The 19140-nt window shown below is 40.2% G+C and overlaps 1 protein-coding gene and 1 long non-coding RNA gene across 3 annotated transcripts in view; one reads left to right on the top strand and one right to left on the bottom strand.

The window, feature by feature from the left end:
* The window catches only part of MKLN1 (muskelin 1), a 337548-nt gene that overhangs the window by 57323 nt on the left and 261085 nt on the right, over nucleotides 1-19140 (top strand). The gene's annotated exons all lie outside the window — the stretch shown is intronic.
* LOC118989139 (uncharacterized) lies at nucleotides 508-18452 on the bottom strand. The gene is made up of 6 exons (XR_005066954.1): nucleotides 18156-18452; nucleotides 9323-9435; nucleotides 8666-8785; nucleotides 3348-3574; nucleotides 2868-2995; nucleotides 508-551 (listed from the first exon to the last, which is right to left on the bottom strand). It is a non-coding gene; the product is annotated as an uncharacterized LOC118989139 (long non-coding RNA).

Here is a 19140-nt window from a genome sequence, read left to right as displayed (position 1 = left end):
ATTGATACGCACTTTGATCAATTTTAGACAAGACAAATAATTTGTAGTGCAAATTATTTGTACTCAGCAAAATTCTTTATTATATGTTAATATATATTAAAAATCAAATAAATAAGGACCTATTACATATAAGAAATTCTATACCTTGAGACACTTGGGCTGTAATATTTGTCCCTGGGGCTCTCCCTTTAGCTTCAAGTGTGGAGTAATCCCCTTACAGGACCTACCATATATTTGGGGGGCAAAGGGACAAAAGATCAGTTCTTTTGCTGGAAGTGCCTCCCTTCCCATCACCACTAGTTTCTAGCAATGTTTTAGACACAGAGAGCAAGGCATGGTGTCATGGGAAGAGAATAATTAATAAATTTTAAGTCATCCCGGCTGGTATGGCTCAGTTGGTTGGGCATTGTCCCACAAACTGAAAGGTCACTGGTTCAGTTCCCCGGTCACAGCACATACCTGGGTGCAGGTTCAGTCCCCAGTCAGGGTGCGTTCAGAAGGCAGCCAATTGATATTTCTCTTCCTCTCTTCCTCCCTCCCTTCGGCTCCCTCTAAAATCAAAAAGAGAAAAAAATAGGGCATGGACATGGTTATTGTGTGGAGGAGGGGAGTGGGGAGGGGTAGAAGAGGGTATAAGGGAGATAAATGATAATGGAAGAATACAATAAAAAGGAACTATGAAAAAAGAAACCATCAAAAATAAAAATAAAAAAATATATATGGCATGCACCTGAATTTTTAAAATAAATAAATGAACACATTTTAAATGTACCACTTCCTCCTCTTAGGTATTTTTCCTCTGGCATTGACCGTGAAAGGGGATGGCCTCACTTAGCCCCAGGAGAAGTGAGAGAAGTTTGAGAGTGTGGAGGAAAAGTATCTGGTGAAAATAAAATTATTTTAGGAAAATAAATATATGAATAGGAATGTTATTAGATTTGAACATTAAAATATATTAGCATGTAGTATGAGTTTAATCTTAATAGATACTAATATCTATTAAAAATGAAACTTTACAACATATGTTGAAGCTGGATGACAAGTTCATTAAGATAGAAGTTGGGGGAGTGACGGGGGTCACCTAAAGTCATGTCAACAATTTAAAAAAATTAAAAAGAAAGGAAATTGGATCCATTTTTACTATTCTTTCTATATTTGGCTATTTGAAACTTTCCATAATATAAAGCTTAAAAAAAGAAAATAAATGAGGTTTCAGAAAACTGTGCTGAATTGAAAAAGAGATTCCTCTTTTTTTTTGCCACATGAAAACAGCATCATTAATATGTTCATCAACAAAGTTCAAAACTGGCCTGGATTCACAATGTTGACAAAATGCTTCAACCCTGTACATGAGTGCTGCAATTGACGTTCTATCATTGAACTTGGGGGAAAAATAGATTCACATAGCTTTCATGAATTAATTGAAAATGCTAAAATTGAAAATTTTCAGTAAGTGGGGGCAAAGGAGGGGAATGGGGGATGTCTGTAATAGTGTCAACAATAAAAATAAAAATTGAATTAAAAGAATTTTTTTAAAAGAGATGACAATTCTTACCTGAAACAAGTCATCAGTTCTCTAGTTATTTTTACTATCATGTTATTTGGATTTAGAGTATTAGACGGGGAATCAGAAATCTATATAAGCCGATCCCTAGAATAGAGAACTTATTTTATCTCTTAGTGTCTCCATTTTTTCTCTCTAGTTAAATGAGAAAAAATAAAAATCTGAAATTAAACTCTATATCCTCCAGAAGTTTTCTGAGGAAGAACCATGTTTGAATTATTTTCCCAATATATCATATAGAATTCTGTTACTACAGAGAGACTCTCTTCATTGCTAAGAACAAATAGAAAATAAGTTTATCCAAGAACACATATAAAGGACACATGGATGAAGCCAAAGGGGGGTGGGATTGAGGGTGGGAGGCAGGAAGGAGGTGGGGCGGGGCGAAAATGGAGACAACTGTACTTGAACAACAATTAAAAAAAAAAGAAAATAAGGACTATAAATAGATGAATCATTCTAAAAGCCTGTGTCAGAGTGTCATCTCTTTGTAAAATTTTCCACTTAAGGTGCCATGTTTTTCATTTTCTTCTCAGCTGGCCTGGGCTTAGAGCAATGATCTACCGCTCTCAAGTATCAAGTATGTGCTGGAATTTAGAAATATGCATAATCCTGGCCTAGGCTACAATTTGATTGGGTTGACACCGCACGATAAAGGATCTGAAATTCCAGTGCAGGGGTGTCCAACCTGTGGTCCATGGGCGACACACAGCCCGGGGTGGCTATGGATGTGACTCCACACAAAATCGTAAATTTACTTAAAACATTATGAGTCGTCTCTGTGATTACGTGTCTCACTGTTTTTAATGTGTGGTCCAGGACAATTCTTCTTCCAGAGATGCCAGAAGGTTGGACACCCCTGCCAGTGAATGACAACTGCGTTGATCTCACGCATTTGTCTTTGTATGACAGATGTGACCACGGCTTGCTTTGTGACTCTTCTGTTGGCTTGCTTAGATTTCAATCCAATTTTAAGGTACTGTGGGGTAAAGTGCACTGCGGAACATGTCACCCAGTATCAGGAAGATGTGGAACGGCTGTGCTACTCAGCTCAAATTAAATCCTGAGAAATAAACCCCCCCAAGGAACTGAATGTAAGGAAGAAAGGGGAATACAATAACTTATTAAAAATCAACCGGATATCGACTAAATGCCTCTTCTGAAGATTTCTTACATTTAGGTACCTAGCAAATACTGGTTTCCAAAATACTTTCACATATGTTGTCTTCTTTGAGCCTCCCAACAAGCTGGCGAGGTACGTAGGGCAAATTCAAGATGAGAAAATTGCACATCAGAAACTTACTGCTTCCTGAAGGCCTTATTCCAGGCTGAAGTGGGCAGGAAGCTCAGAAACTATGCAGGTCTCCAGACGCTGTCCTGTGGTCATTCCCCTTCGACCACCCAGTACTGTGCTTCTGCATTCTGTTTAGTCTGTGGAGGGTTCAAAAGAAGTCAGGACATGATCCCTGCCCAGTGAGTTTATGATCTACATGAGAAAAATGCAAGTTTTGCATAATGAAACAAGTAGAGAATTATTTCATGTTAAACTGTAGGAAACGGACTATACACACCATAATATTTGGATTACTTGGAAAACAAGGTGCAATAAATTCTAACCCAAACCCTGAAAAATGTTTGTAGGTGCCCTAGAATACTGGTCAGCTGAAAATGTCTCAAGTTTTTCAGCCAGGTGACGACGTTTTCCTGGAGAAGGCCCATGATTACTTATTGACCAAGAGCAAAGCCTTCAGAGGAGAAAGAGAAAGACACTAACTTTTCATACCTTATCAGGTACTTGCAGGTACGAACCTGCATAGCCCTGCGGTGACAAATGATTGCTTTCAAGAGCTGATTCTCGAATTGTCGAATTCTTATTGGACTTGGTCCCGCCTCAGACTGAGAACAGGAAGCTTGTGGGAGCTGGTTCTAGCCCTGGCCCATCTTTGTTATGTTCTCTAGGTCTTCAGTGAAGGCCATCAAGCAAATCGCCTCTTTGCATCCTTCTTTCCACTTAAGTGCAAAATAAGTAAAGGGGATAGTTCCAATTAGCATTTTTTTTAAGTTTTCAATTACAGTTGACATACAATATCACACTAATTTCAGGTGTACAGCATAGTGATTAGGTGTTTATAAAACTCATGAAGTGATCTCCCCATTAAGTCTTGTACCTACCTGACACCATAAGTAGTTATTACATTATTGACTATATTCTCTATGCTGTTCTTCACAGCTGCATAAGAAGCCCAGTCCAATTTTTCTTAAAGAAACTGCCTGGAGGCAGGAGAATGTACACATTTGTTCTACGCTCAGAGGGACTGTGACGTCAACAGTCTGCAAGTACTTCGTGACCACTTTGCTTTCCTGATGTCCTCATGCTCAGACCTAGAACTTCCCAAACCCATGTTTGTTTCAGAAGCAAAATTCAATTGGAACTATTTGTTCTTTCGTTTTCAGCAGAGCAGGCCTGTCCTTGGAGACAGCTGAAGGCCAGTCACTGTCTCTTCCTGTCTGTGTCTTCCCCACTGAGTGGCATATTGCCTGGGAGGCCCCCTGGGGACTTCCAAAGCCATCAGTGAGTGACTGGCAGTAATCCTTTTCTTAAAAAAAAAAAAAAAGCAGCAGCATTATGGGTATTCCTACTTAGTCTTCTCAAAAATGTTAATGTGCTGAAGCACCCACTGGAATAAGCCAGCATGGATGGATCTGTTGTAGAACCCTGCTTGCCACCAGGGTGGAGTCAACACAGCAGCCCCCGCTGGCAGCTACGCCAGAGTTGCTCCCCGAGCACCAGTGCGTGCCCGCCCGGAAGGAGGAGAGGGTAGTGGGAGAAGTCATCTTGGAGTTCAGAATACAACCATGCTGCGCTGTGAGTAAATGTGGGGGTACCACCACCGACCACATCTTACACTGAACACGGGAGTGCGAATGTGAACACAATTTGGACTCCTAAACCCAAGCACATAACCATTACCACCGGATCACCCATGTGTTCAAAGATGCGTCCTTTGAAGTACTTTTCCAGGAGTGGCAATGGATTTCTGCTGAGTCACTCAGCTTTCATTTCATCCAGTGATTATGAGCATGCACTCGGGGACCAGCTTTGTCACGCACTGTCTGTGTGGCTGGGGGCAGGTTACTTAAACATTCTCCAAATCTGATTCCCCTGGTGTGAAATGGCAATAATTCTACCAGCTACCCCATAGAGTTGTTAGGAGGCGTTAATGAGCATAGCCATGTGTTAAAGAACAAAAAAATCAACCAAGTAAATGTGAAGATCGAATTGACTTTATTGAATAATTTATGAATCAGATAGCATCTAGTAAGTAGAAAGATGCTCCAAGTTGCTGTACAAAATGGAAGGCTTTTATAGACAGAAATGGGATGGGGCAAGAAAATTAAAAGAGTGGATTATTTCAGGCAAAGACATCTTCTTTCAGGGGAAGGCAGGGGTCTTACCAGGCAGATTACCTGACTAGTGCCGACTGGGAAATTCCAGATTCATTGCTTCAAAATTCCACTCCTGGGAGAGGCCACAGTTGCAGTTCGGTTAGGTATTAAATCTTGGTGGAGCTTACCACAAGGGACTCCATTTTGGATCTGTTGTTTCTTCTTAACACATAGAAAGAGCTTAAGATATTGCCTGGCTCATGTTGTGTGTCAGTGTTAGCTATTTTCATTCATTCATTCATCTAATACTAATTTTTAAATCTCTGTTCTGGACTGCTAGGTATTGAGAAATAAAGACAAATAAGACACAGTATGTGCCCCCAGTGGGCTTACACTCTATATTATAAGCTTGTGCTTTATTTCTCTTTTTTTGCCTAGCACAAAGCTAAGAGCTTGTGCTAGCACAAAAACGCAGTAAATGTTTTTGAATGAGTGATTGCACTAGGAAAATGGAAAATATACTGAAAATTTCAGTTCAAATGATGTATTTAACAGTGCCTGGCACACAGTAGGTGCCTGGCACCATATAAGCATTATTAACTATTTTAATTATTAATTTAGTAAAATAAATGCTGAGACTGAGCGTGCAGACTGGAAGTTGGGGGTGAGGAGGTGGAGGTGCACTCAGGGAAGCCTTCCAAGAGGCAGTATCGTTCAGCTTAGTTTTGATTAGCGAGTGGGCGTTAGCCAGTAAGAGAAGAGGGCTAAGTGCGTTCCAGGAAGAAGGAACATTGTGTGCAGAGCTAGAGAGGCGTGAAAAAGCACAATACATTCAGGGAGCTCCGAGTAGGGAAGTACAACTGGAGCTCCATCCTCATTGTGACATACAGCATATTTGAGATTAGAGGCTGTGAAATGAAACAAAACAAACGAGACATTGTGTCACCCTAGCTTTTAGCATTAACTAAATACCCAGTCATGGACTAAGTCGCTAGGGAATTTTAAGTTGTTCAGTATAACACTTGCCCTGTACGAATAGTGTCAGTTGCTCTGAGGTCAGCCCCTTCTGGTCTTCTGATAGAGGAAGTAAATTCACCGAGTTTACCTAATTTTTCAAAGTAATTGAGATGAATTACAAGAAAGTTGATGGGATCCTAGAATAGATGAAGATGTTCTTGCATAGTAATGTTGACCTGAGGGCCAAATCCTATCCACCACCTATTTTTATAATTATGATTTTTTTGGAACACTGCCATGCCCACTTGTTAATATGTAGTCTAGCATTGCTTTATCATTACAACGGCAGAGTTGAGTAGCTGCAACAGAGGCTGTATGGCCTGCAAAGCCTAATATTTACTTGCTGGCTCTTTACAGAAAACGTTTGCCAATCCCTGCTCTAGGGTCATCTCTTCTAATCTAATGACAAGTAAGAACCACCTAAATGTTTAAGACAGGGGATTGATTTACGAGTAGTTTAGAACCAAAGTGGCACACAATAGGTTATTAATTTTTTTTAAATTCACTCCCAAGGAGAGAGAAGATTGCAAATATGTTAGCCATAAAGGGTGCAATGAACGTGAATAATGAATGAATACAGATTCTGTGACTGGCCTTCAGATTTGACTCTGAGCTTCCTGTCAGTTAGAAAAAAAGGGGGGAGGGTGGGGAATTGGTCATCTGTATTAGTTACCTATTGCTTCATAACAAGCCACCTTAAAAGTTAGTGGCTTAAAATAGCTACCATTTATTACTTCTCATGAGACTGTGCATTGGCTGCGTGGTTCTGCTAATCTGGACTGGGCCACGCTGATCTTGGCGGGCTTGCTTATGTATTTGTGGTCAGCTGGCGTGTGAGCTCTGGAGTGACTGGTCTGGATGGCCCATTTCCACTCCACACGGCCTCTCACCCACCCTCTAGCAGGCTAGCCTGGCTTGTTCACAGGTTCCAAGACAGAAAGTAGAAGCATACACTTGAGGTTTAGGTTTGGAACTGGCCCATTGTTGCTTCTGTTGCAGTCTAGTGGCCAAAAGAAGCCAAAAGGCCAGCCTAGATCCAGTGGGTTAGGTGGGGAAATAGACTGTCACTTGGGAGGAGCTGCAAAGTCACATGGTAAGGGGCAGGGAGACAGGGGAGGGGGAGAATTGGAGCCACGATAGAAATCAATCAATCAGCATCTAAAACAGCATGTATTCCAACCATAAATCTCCCTTAAAAAGTCATCTCTGTGGTCTAAAGTGCAAAGGAATAGTCACCACCGTACATCTATCTATTCAGCATGCCCGACAGATATGAATCATCATTATCTTCAACTAAGAGGCCCAATATCCGCCAGCTAATGACACATGCAGAGGAGCAATGGAAAGAAGCCTGTCAGGAATGTATTACATATCATATGAGACCCAGACCCATATAAAAATGTCATCTTGATGAATTTCATCATGGAATCAGAATCAGATTTAAGGGATGAGGAAAACTTGTCACAGGAGTTACTAATGACTAAATAAACGTTAGCCTTTGAGACTAGAGCCTAAACAGACCTACGACATTCTTGCTGACCATTCCCACTCTTCTCTACTTCCATTATTAGGTGGCATTAAAACTGGTCACTGTAGCCCTCACTGGGTGGCTCAGTTGGTTGGCGTAGACACCACACCAGGGGTGTCTAACCCACAGCCCAACACAAAACTGTAAAGTACTTAAAACCTTATGAGATTTTTTGTCGTCATTAGTGTTTGTGTATTGAACTTGTGGCTCAAGACAACTCTTCTTCTTCCAGCGTGGCCCAAAGACGCCGAAAGTTGAACACTCCTGACCGTACACGAAAAGATTGTGGGTTCGATTCCTGGCACATACCTAGATTGCAGGTTTAATCATTGGTCAGGATGCACACTGAAGACAACTGATTGATGTTTCTCTCTCACATCATTGTTTCTCTCCCTCTCTCTAGAAATCAATAAATATCCTCAGGTGACGATTTAAAAAATAAAATTAAAAAGTAAAAAAAATGGTCACTGTATTCAAAGATGACACTGCTAATTATGGCTATGGATGTAATTGAAAAAAAACAGAGAATAAATACTCTTTTTAAAACTCACTTGCCATGTGCTGATTTTTAAAAATTTATTGCTGGAGGCCCTGACTGGTGTAGCTCAGTGGATTGAGCGCGGGCCTGTGAACCAGACGATCGAGGTTCGATTCCCAGTCAGGGCACATTCATGGGTTGCAGGCCAGTTCCCGGCAGGGGCCATTTCCCAGCAGGGGATGCACGAGAAGCAACCATACATTGATGTTTCTCTTCCTCTGTCCTTCCCTTCCCCTCTAAAAATAAATAAATAAATATTTAAAAAAAATAAAAATAAAAAATAAAAATTTATTGCTGGGATATCTTCCTTATTACCAAACTTGCCTTAATAAATAACGTTAAGAATAAAGAGCAGTAGTGATTTCAGAAATCTCCCTTAACTATTCTTTTCCTGGAACCATGGGCTGCCAGTAGGAAGAGGATAAACACAGGTAACCCTTGAGCCTTCGAGTCATTCAGAATCCCCCAAAACTCCAAAAAAAAAAAAAAGCAAAACACTAAAAATGAAAACAAGACTTCCAAACCACCCAGACAAGCCACACAGCCTAGGTTTGAGAACATTGCCCCTGGCCCAGAGCCAGTCAGGGTGCCTGGACTTGTTTGCAAGAAGCCAGTGCCCTTGTACGCTTACTTGGTCTTCCACGGAGCTGCCACCATCAGGCTTCTGTAGTGGCAGCGGCAGCGCATGCGGGTGAACAGGACAGAATTTAGGGAGCTATTAGATGCCTGTTGGCTCAGACATCAGGACCAGCTGTGAATGAAAACACGTTTCAGCTTCGACACAGGGAGAAGGAACCGAGTTGTTGCTATCACTGAAGAGGTGGAGACAGACCTTTGGGATATTTGCAGATGACCCATTTCTGGGAGGGTCGGGGAAGACACGGCCAGGTCCGAAAGCACAAATGAAGCTTCCAAAATTGGGGTGCAGAAAATCAGAAGTTAACCTTTGGGTCGGTCACATAAAAGTGAAATAATATATATAATACAATTCCTGGTCGAGTACTTAGGAGGGTAGTCTTTAACAAATGTTGTCTCCTCCCTGCTGTCTGCATCTCCCACCTACTTTAGGGATTTCTTAAAAAACCAAAGACCTGCCAGCCAGCTGCCACTGGAACCATGTCAGCTAGGGTAAGCTGCTGATCACGCTAACCATCAACAAAATTCCCACTCAGGTGGGTGGAGCAGGGCATGTCACCTGGCCATCCCCTCTCCTCATCACAGCTTGGAGGCAGCACAAAGACATTCTTTCCCTCCTGCAGAGGAAGCGTGTGTGTTCTCTCAGACCTACCTTGGCATTCCTTGATGTCTTAGAGGAACAGATGACCCCGGCTGAGCAAGACAGTCAGCAGAACAGCAGCCCGAGATGCTGCAATTGGAAATTTCCATTCTTTGCTTGCAGCTCTGAAAAAAAAAAAAAATCTGAAGAGCCCAGGAGCTGGGAAATTTCCACGATGGAAAATTTTAACATATTCTTTAGCTCTAAACTATGCAGGTTTATAGAGACTATTTTTTTCTTTTGGTGATTTTCTTCTTTCACAATAATTTATGAAGATGGTAACACCACAGCTGTGGGAATAAGGAAAGCGAGAGATTTGGAGGGGAATGGGCATGGTTTGGCCGGTGGGAGCCTGAGCCATACACATGTTTGACCACCCGAACCATAGAAATGCAGATCCCTGCAAGACCCACAAGCTGGGAACTCATCCAAATAGAAATGGTTTGCCCAGGAGCACTGCAGGGAAATCTGTGCAAAGAGAAGTGGAAAGTGGATGGATACAACTTGGGACCAGGAGATGGTGAGGTCTGTTGCTAGGAAAAGAGATCTCAGGCAGATTCCTTCCACCACTGCTTCTTAAGCCTAAATGTGCACACAGATCACCTGAGAGTCTTGTTAAGATACAGATTCAGATTCAGTGGGTCTGGAGTGGGCCCAAGACTTTGGGTTTCTTCTTTTCCCCCATTTACTGAATTTATTGGGGTGGCACTGGTTAGACTCTGTGTTTCTAACTGGCTCCCAGGTGATGCTGATGCTGCCCCGCTAAGGACCACACTGTGAGCAGCCGGGCCATACACAACAGGCCCTCCTCCTGCTGAGGTCAGCTTGCCTTCCATAGCAAAACACAGTCAAAGGGCAAAGACCAGCAGGAGGAGAGCTCCCGTGGGGTTGTTTTCTCAGGTAACAAAGCCAAGGTCTCAGAGTAAACTGAATGTCTTTTGACAGGATGCTCCATGCAAGTCTGGTTAAAGTGGACCTTTTGAAATGTGGAGATGCAAATAGTTATCAGAAGCCTGCCCAGAGAGAGACAAATGGGTGGCTTCTAGAACTCAATGCCTTTGCAGAGACACCCCTATAACAAGTCGATGGAGATTCCCAGGCTGGTCCTCTGCCCTGGGTGACTGTCCAGTATTGTGGCAGGTGGGGTGAAACACCAAAGAAATAGCTTCAATTACTGAAGGAAGACTGTTGGCCAGAATGGTATAAAGGAGAGAAGGACTATAAATTATGTCCATCCCAGCCAGGATAGTTTTCTCACTTTTATCGAAATAAAAAAAGCAATAGGAGAATTTTTCTATTTCCTTAACAGCTATTTCACCTTTGTGCCACCCATTCGGGAGGAAATGAGAGAGGTATCCAAATCTGTGGCATCTTTATTCCGTAGTGTCACCTCCAATTGATCTGTAATGTATCTGCTGTGTGTATCTTTAAAGCAACATTTGTCTTGTTTTCCATTTTCCATTCAATTGAGTTTTGGATGGGTTATTACCACTTACTTTTCAAATTAAAGTGTACAGAGGAGCATATGGGGGGGAAAGAAGGAGGGAAATTACTAGGATGAAAATGTACTGAAATCAGAGTGTAACAAGCATGAAATAACTTTATAATAGAATAAAAAGTATTACGGTAATGTTAAAAGTAAATAACCATCCTAATATCCTCACATCTACGTAATATTTGAAAATTCTAAATGGCTCTCGGCATTAAGGATTTGGTCTTCTAGAAACTGGTTGATGTCTTGTCTTTCAAAAAATCTTCACTGTGGGGTAAGGTATGATTCAGCATGGAAATGAACTTCCTGACTATTTAATTAAAAGACATCAATTTGATCTTTTTCTTTCTATGGGTCTCAGTGAGCCATTATTCACCTAAGAACCATCTTCAAATGTACAGCCAATGAAGTAGAATTTGTTTGATTCATCTAAAGTCTATCTTTTTAGTGATAAACATAATAGTTATACAATTTAACATTATGAAGCATTTATAACAAGTGAGATGGGTACCACAACTTTAGAAGATGGGTACCACAATTATATAAATGAGAAACTGGAATTCTGAGAACTTAAGTGCACTGCCTGGGATCCATACATTCTGGCCAAGCAGGGAATGACCTCCTCTGACCAGCCCCACTTACGCTAGCACTCTTTCCAAATGCCTCAGCTACGTCTCAATTCATTTCCCTCACCCCAGACAGATGGATCCTTCTCAAGTGTAACAATGTCACAAAACTCGATTCAAATACTGAATGTGTTGTCGGTCGCTTACAGCCGCTATTGCTCTAGCAGAGCAGTAAATCCAGGAAAATGCTTTTGAAGAGTTCATTAAAACTGCAAAAATAAAGTCTTAGAAACAGGTGCATTCGTTAGCTGGAATGCAGACGATTATGTTAATATCGAATTCAGGTGACAAATTTAAAGCCATCAAAATCATGGAGGGTAAAAGACACAATCACATGTTCACAGTGAAAGGTAACTTCTCCTTTTGTAGGGCTCTCTGCTCTGTTCAGCATGTGATTGCCTTTCCGGCTGTCAACGCGGGGACCTCCCATGTGAACGCACAAAAATAAAGTCGATTTTGCACTATCATATCTCCTTTAAAAATCCGTGGGTCTCTATTCAGGAAGAGAAGGGTAAGGAATTGCCTACCACCCTAGTGCTATTTTCTAAGTAGGAAATCTGGCACCTCATTTGCCGCTGATTGTCAGATTGAGTCCTAGGAGAGAGGAGACGCTTAGAGAAGGTGGTTCAAGTATGTGGACAGTGATTCCAGGTTTGGATAAGACGGAGCAACAGCTGTTTGGTGTTGCCCCTTTTTTTTCATCTTGAAGAAATAGCATAAAATATATATGTGACCACATATATATATTTAGGGGACTGTACACCAGGTTGTTAACAACAGCTATGCCAGAATGGTTTTGATTTTCTCTTTGGGAGGTATTTTTGTATTCCTCACATTTTCTACAATGTGTATGTGTTACTTAGTAAATTTCCAAATTATGAAAAATTACTGTGGAGCCACTAGCCTCTATACGTTAGTTGCTTAGCCTACAAATTTGGATTACTATGTAACTGCCTAGCACATGGGAGCTGGCTGAGATGTTTCCCCCAAATCTTTTCATCTGAAATCCAGGATATCTGTGGAAACACTGATTTCTCCTTTCAAAAGAAAATATTTTTTTTTAAAAAAAGAGCACTAGGTATCCAGCCAGCTTACAAACAATTATTTTTGAGGTGTTGTTCTTCAGCACCTCAATCAGGCGGGCATTCACCAAAGTGAATACATCTGCCACCTGCGAAGGGAAAAAGACTAAGCCGCCTTTTAAAGTGAATTAACTTTATTTTTAATATTTTTAGTTACATACTCTGGGGAGAATTTGTGAACTAATGCTTGACACATTGATTTTTTTTTCAAATGGTGTGCTATGATGATTACATTACTGACTGCAAGGTATAAATAATGAAGCTGCTATAGACTTGAACACACAAACTTACAGAGCATGTTTATGCATACTCGTGTGTGTGTGTGTGTGTGTGTGTGTGTGTGTTGGGCTAGCTATCTTGAAATTATGGGGAAAGACTACTTGTACAGTGTAATAGTCCTATTTTTGCCTTCCTTCCTCTGTGACTCTTCTACTGTGCCCTGTACATTATTACTTTCCTTTTTCCTACACAACTTAAAAACAGCATTGACCCAATTTTAAGTGAAGGGCTATTTAGAACTCAGGAGAAACCTCCTTGGGTTGGGATTGGGTAAGCAAATACTTTTATATACATGTGCACATACTGATAACATGTATGCATAGCTGAATTCTTGCTCCAAACTGCCATAAGTCTCAATACCTGGGACTTAAATACAGTGTGGTCAGTTCCTTTGACTGCTGGACAGCTCCTTGTCTCCCTGGAACACTCTCCCACCCACTTCATCTCCTGTTTAATCCTCAGAACTGCCAGCCCCGCAGAAGATGCAGGTATGAGACCAAGTGAGGAAGGCGGTCAGAAAAGACTCCTATTATTCCAATGTGGCGTCACCACTATAAGTCTAGAGGGTACACTTCAGAGCAAGGTCTAAAGATGAAAGAAACTCGAAAGGTCACTGTAGTCAAGTCTTCTTTAAATGTACGTATGTCTTCTACAGCATACCTGGTAGTCATCTATTCTGATCTTGAAAATTTCAATAATGGAAAACTGTTCCACTTTTTTTTCACTGGTATACCAATAGATGGGTAGACCAAAAGGGCACAGATAGTATTACAAACACAATCAAGTGGGCAATACCAAAGAGAAAAAATGAATTCTTCTTAATCCTGCCACCCTTTACAAAATCAAGTATTTTTTGAATTTCTGTTACTGATCTAGGACTCCTTCCCCGATATACTTATTGGTCTAAGACATATAGGGCCCATGGGGAATGTAAAGAGACTGAACCATTTGGCTTAAAAACTTTGGAAATGTTATTGGCTCATGGTACCCATCGCACCAAGAGAAACAGATCCTGAAAAGGAAACTTGTGTAAAGAAGTTATAAGCCTCAGCACCACAGCAGTTCCTAAGTCTCTCCCTAATCCATTTCCTTTTGTCACTGTGACACCCATACAACAAAAGAAAATCTCTGAGATGATTTTATCCACAAGTATTTCCAAGAGTTACAAGTACTATCTAGTTTGAGCAAGGTGTTCCCGAGTTACCTAAATTGTACCTCTGATGTACTCTTTTCAAAGGAAACTGGAGAGTTCAGCAATATTCCAAAACAACTAGATGTGACGATGCAAAGAACAAAAATAACAAAAGAAGATCCTTCAAAGAGTGTGAGCTGTAGAAACAGATATCCTGCCTTTACACGTTGGCTATGTGGGAGGTTCTTGAAAATGAAAGTGGCGTTGAATTTTGGGCATACGAATTCAAAAAATTAATTATCTAATAGAGGGGATAGGAGACTGTGATATTTTTGGCTAAGTAAATAGAAGGAAGAGGGTTTTTAAAAATTATTTTAATGAATTGTTTTAAAAAACTATTGGAAAAATTCAAACAGTGCAAAAAATATAAAGGAGAAAACAAACAAAAATACCCCATATACCACCACCTAAAAATAACTTTCATAGATTTTATGGAATATCATTACAGACATGGAAATGAGGGACACTTTAAAATTTTAAAAATCAACTTGCCTTCAGGCAACTAAACATGGTCTTGTTGATAATGGTCTAAAGAGACCCAACACCCAACTTTTAAAACTATTTCACCTGAAATATGACGAGAGGATGTAAAAAGAGGAAGAATTCTCAGTTCATAAGCAGCTACAAAAATGTGAGTTCAGTAGAAACATTTTTCAGTAGAAAAATAGCAGCAGATATTTTTATTTTCATCAACATATCCATAATCTGACCCTCCATTCAGCTGCATCTAAACCTATTACAATAACACAGGTTTTCATAATGCTTTTTGGTTTACAAATGAACTTTACACTGACTCTCATGACCATACAAAACAATCAGGGTTGATATCTAGTTGACACATATTCATTTGGCTATTCTAGCTGCTGATGACCAGGTGTCCAATCTGCTTTATTGGATGTCTATTTTGATTGGTCAGGGCCGGCGCCATACCAGTTATTATATATCACATCAGTTGACATATCTACTGTTTTCTCCTCTTTTCTCTGAGCATACTGAATTTTCTCTGAGCAAGGTTTGTGCTCTTCATTTTCTAATTTTAATTTTTTTAAATATGTCATTTTAACCCCGTTCATTTCTCTTGCAAAGGTGAAAAGATTTTTCATTTGTTTCTTTATAAAAAGGGAAGAGTAAAATTCCCCTCCCCCAACTTCTGGGTATGCCTCATGAAAAATCACAGTGGTGCAAAGACTTAACTGGAAATTTTCAAACTCAAAGGAAATTTTGCTTGTTTACGTTGCAAAAATCAGGGGCATCACGTTGTCTCCATGATCTGTGTTAAATTTGGTAAGCATTGACACTGATTATTCTAATGGCAGATTATTCCAGTTATTTCTATTGAAAAATGCTATGGTGACTATCCTCTCCCACTTACATTTGACTAATGCTAATACAGAATTAGAGACCATTTCCTGACCTACTAACCGACTTACACTGAGAGAACGCAAATTAAGTAGGTGGAAGAAGAAAGCTAATATTTCCTTGGTAAACCCCATATCATAATTGCAGGTAATTGCTTAATCAAAAGTATTGACTTTCTATGCAATAATAGCTCTGTTTATCTTATAAGTACTAGGATATTAGATCACCTGATCATTTTGGGGGGGAGGAGGATAAATAATTTTAGTAAATGGACATTTTTCCACTGACATGTTTTAATTTAAAGATATACTTTCACTTTAATTGGTCCTTCATTGAGAGTGGCACTTAACCATTCCCTTACTGTCCATACTTATGCATATCAAGCAATAGGCACAAAGTTCATGCCTCTGCTACTTGCTTTTACTTTTATTGTAGATAAAGAGTAGATGCCCTTACATTTTATATAAGGGCACAGGGCCACACTTAAAACACTTCTTCCTCCCTCCCTAACTTCATTAAGTGGCCACCTCAATTCTTTGTTCTTTGAAATTTCCCAATCAGGCACAGTATGCCCACTTCCGTGCCAAATGACTACATTTGTATAGGGATTGAATGTGTATGAAGCACATTTTGCATATGGCATTTGGTCCAGATACAAGGAGAATCGCTTTGGCCATTTCTGTTTATAATTTAAGCCCCCAAGCCCCACAGCCATATACTCAGGCAGTTGTGGGAGGTATTTTTTAATGAAAAATAGAGACATTTATTGAAGAAGATACAAGATACAAGAAATATTGTACATAGGACAATAACACCTCAGCCCCCTTCAAAGGAGGCACCTTGGTCCTCACACAGTTCCAATTGCCATCAGCTGCCCCATCATATTTTGACTTTAGTGGCATTGCCTTTGGTTATTGAAAGGAAATCTTACAGTTGATTTAATAATGTTCAATTTAAAGTGCAGGATTCTTTTTTGCCATTTTAGAAGTGGAACATCTAAAAGGCTCTCCAGTGATCTAAGTGATTCTGTTTTACTTAGATTCCTGGAAATTGTCAAAGGGCTTTAAGGGAGGAGGGAAAAAAAAGAATGAGGAAATTTTCCCTGTGGGCAATTGGGGAAAACAAAAATATTTTTGTGTTGTAGAGACTTCTCAGGAAAGGAGCGTTGGCCAGCAGCAGCATCTGTGCAAGGGGAATTTCCACATTTGGGAAAACATAGTCATAATTAATGACTGAGGAAAGCCAAGAAAATGGACCATGTTGGAAAAATATGATCTCCAATGGCCATACCATTGTCAACAGATTGGGTCAGAAAATTTAATTGTTTTAGAAAGAGATTTTTATTTGTGGATATTTGCATATAGATCTTTCCTTCTGTGGATTTAATAAATACCCTGTTCTCGCCTGGGGAATCAGCTTCTTCTAGTCAGACCCACTCTCTCTGTCCCTCTCTGCCCTAAGGGAGTATTTGCGTTAAACTTCTGGCCTGGACACTGGCTTGTAGTCTTTTGCTTTGAACATGATACTTCGGACTAGCCAGCAGGGCTATTAGCATCCATTAGAACAGAGATGATTATCCGGGATTCTTGGACAAGGGCGGAAGGATGAGATTGCATGATCCTAAAGCAGCCATCATTTATTGAAGACTCCATGTCCTAGACCCTGTGCTAAGAACACTGAAAAACTATCCCAACTTAGATAAGAGGAAACTGAGGCTTAAGGAATTTAAGTAACTTGCCTAGAGTCCTGTAGCTCTTAGCTCCCTAGCCATCCTTCTTCCATCTCCTCATCCTGTATGCAAAGTCTACTCCCTAAATTGGAACTCACTCTGCATACAACCTTTAGATTACTTAACAACTCCCTTCCTCTTCCTCTTCCTCTTCTCCAGGTCACTGTGTTTAAACTAAATCTGGTCTCCGGGTCGTGCTCATTAGAGAACTCCATGGCTACATATTATTCTCAAGACAAGAAATCTGGGTTAGCAGGCTCAGCACCATTTATGTGTCTACTAAGGGAATGAGTGTGGTCAGAATGATCTCGCCCCACCTTTCGGTTTTCTTTTATCTCAGTAGTCCATTTTATTTAAAAAGGTACGACCATCTTTTGCCTCTTCTCTCTTAATTTCTCAAGATCAGAATATAGCTTACTGAATTTCAACATATTTTCCAAGGTATAGGCCAAGTTTTTCTGAGGGGGAACTATAGCTAAGAAAAATAATTCCCATATTTGACATGTAGATGAATCTATAAAATCTATAGATTCTGTAGATTTTAGTCCAGTACAGAATCTATAAAATGCAGAATACTGTTTTCTGAAATGAAAAAACTGCAAGTTAAATCCTGTCCCCCTAAAGCAAGAATTTCATACTAAACCATAGGACGTGGCTTCTAAAGTTAGCCCTGACCTGCAACTTGAATATGAGAAAACAAACCTATCTGGGACTAAAGAGTCTAATGGCCCTGGATTGAACCTCGCTGGGTAATATAATTTAAAAAGACCACAGCATCTTGTGAATAATTTAATATATTTCTTTTTTGTTGAACTTAAAATAAGTCAATTAAATCTTGTTAATATTTGCTTTCAGAGTGCTTCTTAGACTTAGCCAGACATTACCCTTTTTTAGAGATGTAAAAATCAAAGGGATATATTAGTTTTCTACTGCTGTGTAACTAATTGCTACAAACTTAGGGGATTCGAACAACATCTCATTAATTAGCTCACAGTTCTGTAGGTGAGAAGTCTGGGTGGGTTTGGCTGGGTATTCTGCTTAGAGTCCTACAGTGTAGAAATCAAGGTTATTAGGCTGGACTCTTACCTGGGAAAGAATCTGCTTTCAAGTTCATTCACATCACTGGCAGAACTCAGTTCCTGTGTCTGGAGCACTGAAGTCCTCATATTCTTTCAGGCTGCCAGCCCATAAGTGCCAGCTTCTAGGGGCCACACACATTCGTTCTCATGTGGTCTTCTCTATCTTCAAAACCAGCAATCACTGTCTAATCTCTCTCACATTTAGAATCTCTTCTACTTCCTCTTCTGCTACCAACGGAGGAAAAATGTTCTTCTAAAGGGCTCACCTGATTGGGTCAGACCCACCTGGAAAAACTCTCTAACTCTTAAAGTAAAATGAAGGGGCAGTACCTAGATTAGTGACTGAAGCAGTGACCTAGATTAGTGTCTGACTGAATGACCGGGAGATGGGAATCTTGGGGAGCTATCTTTAGAATTCTGATAACCATAAGGAAATAGAGTGTACCCAGTTCGAGTGAGATAGAAATCTGGAAATAGTCTCCCTTCAGAACCCCTATTTAAATTTTAATTTAAAAATGTAACCAAAGAATCCAGTGTAATTTTCAATTTTATTCATTTCTGTTTTTATATACAGATGTTTTATTTTTTTTAACATGCATATTTGGGAGTTGAAACTCCATATTTTCACGGATGCATTATCAAAAATGTCAAGGCTGTTTTGGGAACATGTGTTTCAGAAGCCTGTGAATGTCCAAGAGGTAATGTGCAAGTGTGAAGCTAGACAGGGGTGTGTGTGCGGGGTGGGGTGGGGGGGACAGATGAAGAAGGGGGAGGGGCTGAGATTGTAATGAACACAGAGAAACAGCTTATTTCTATTTTTAATATAGCCCCTGAAGACCTTTGAAGATGATCTTTTGTTATTTTCTGTTGTCAAGTCCCAAAGTTCAAAACCCTTGGGATTCTTTATGTGCAATTCATGAGCACTATTTGAGGACGTTTCTAAATATAGGGGCATTTGGGTTATGTCGGGTCAGCATCACTAGGATGCTATG

The sequence above is a fragment of the Sturnira hondurensis genome, unplaced genomic scaffold (genome assembly GCF_014824575.4).
Source record: "Sturnira hondurensis isolate 20B ecotype Veracruz unplaced genomic scaffold, ASM1482457v3 Scaffold0006437, whole genome shotgun sequence".
Lineage (NCBI taxonomy): Eukaryota > Metazoa > Chordata > Mammalia > Chiroptera > Phyllostomidae > Sturnira > Sturnira hondurensis.
This window is presented reverse-complemented; position numbering and strand designations above follow the sequence as displayed.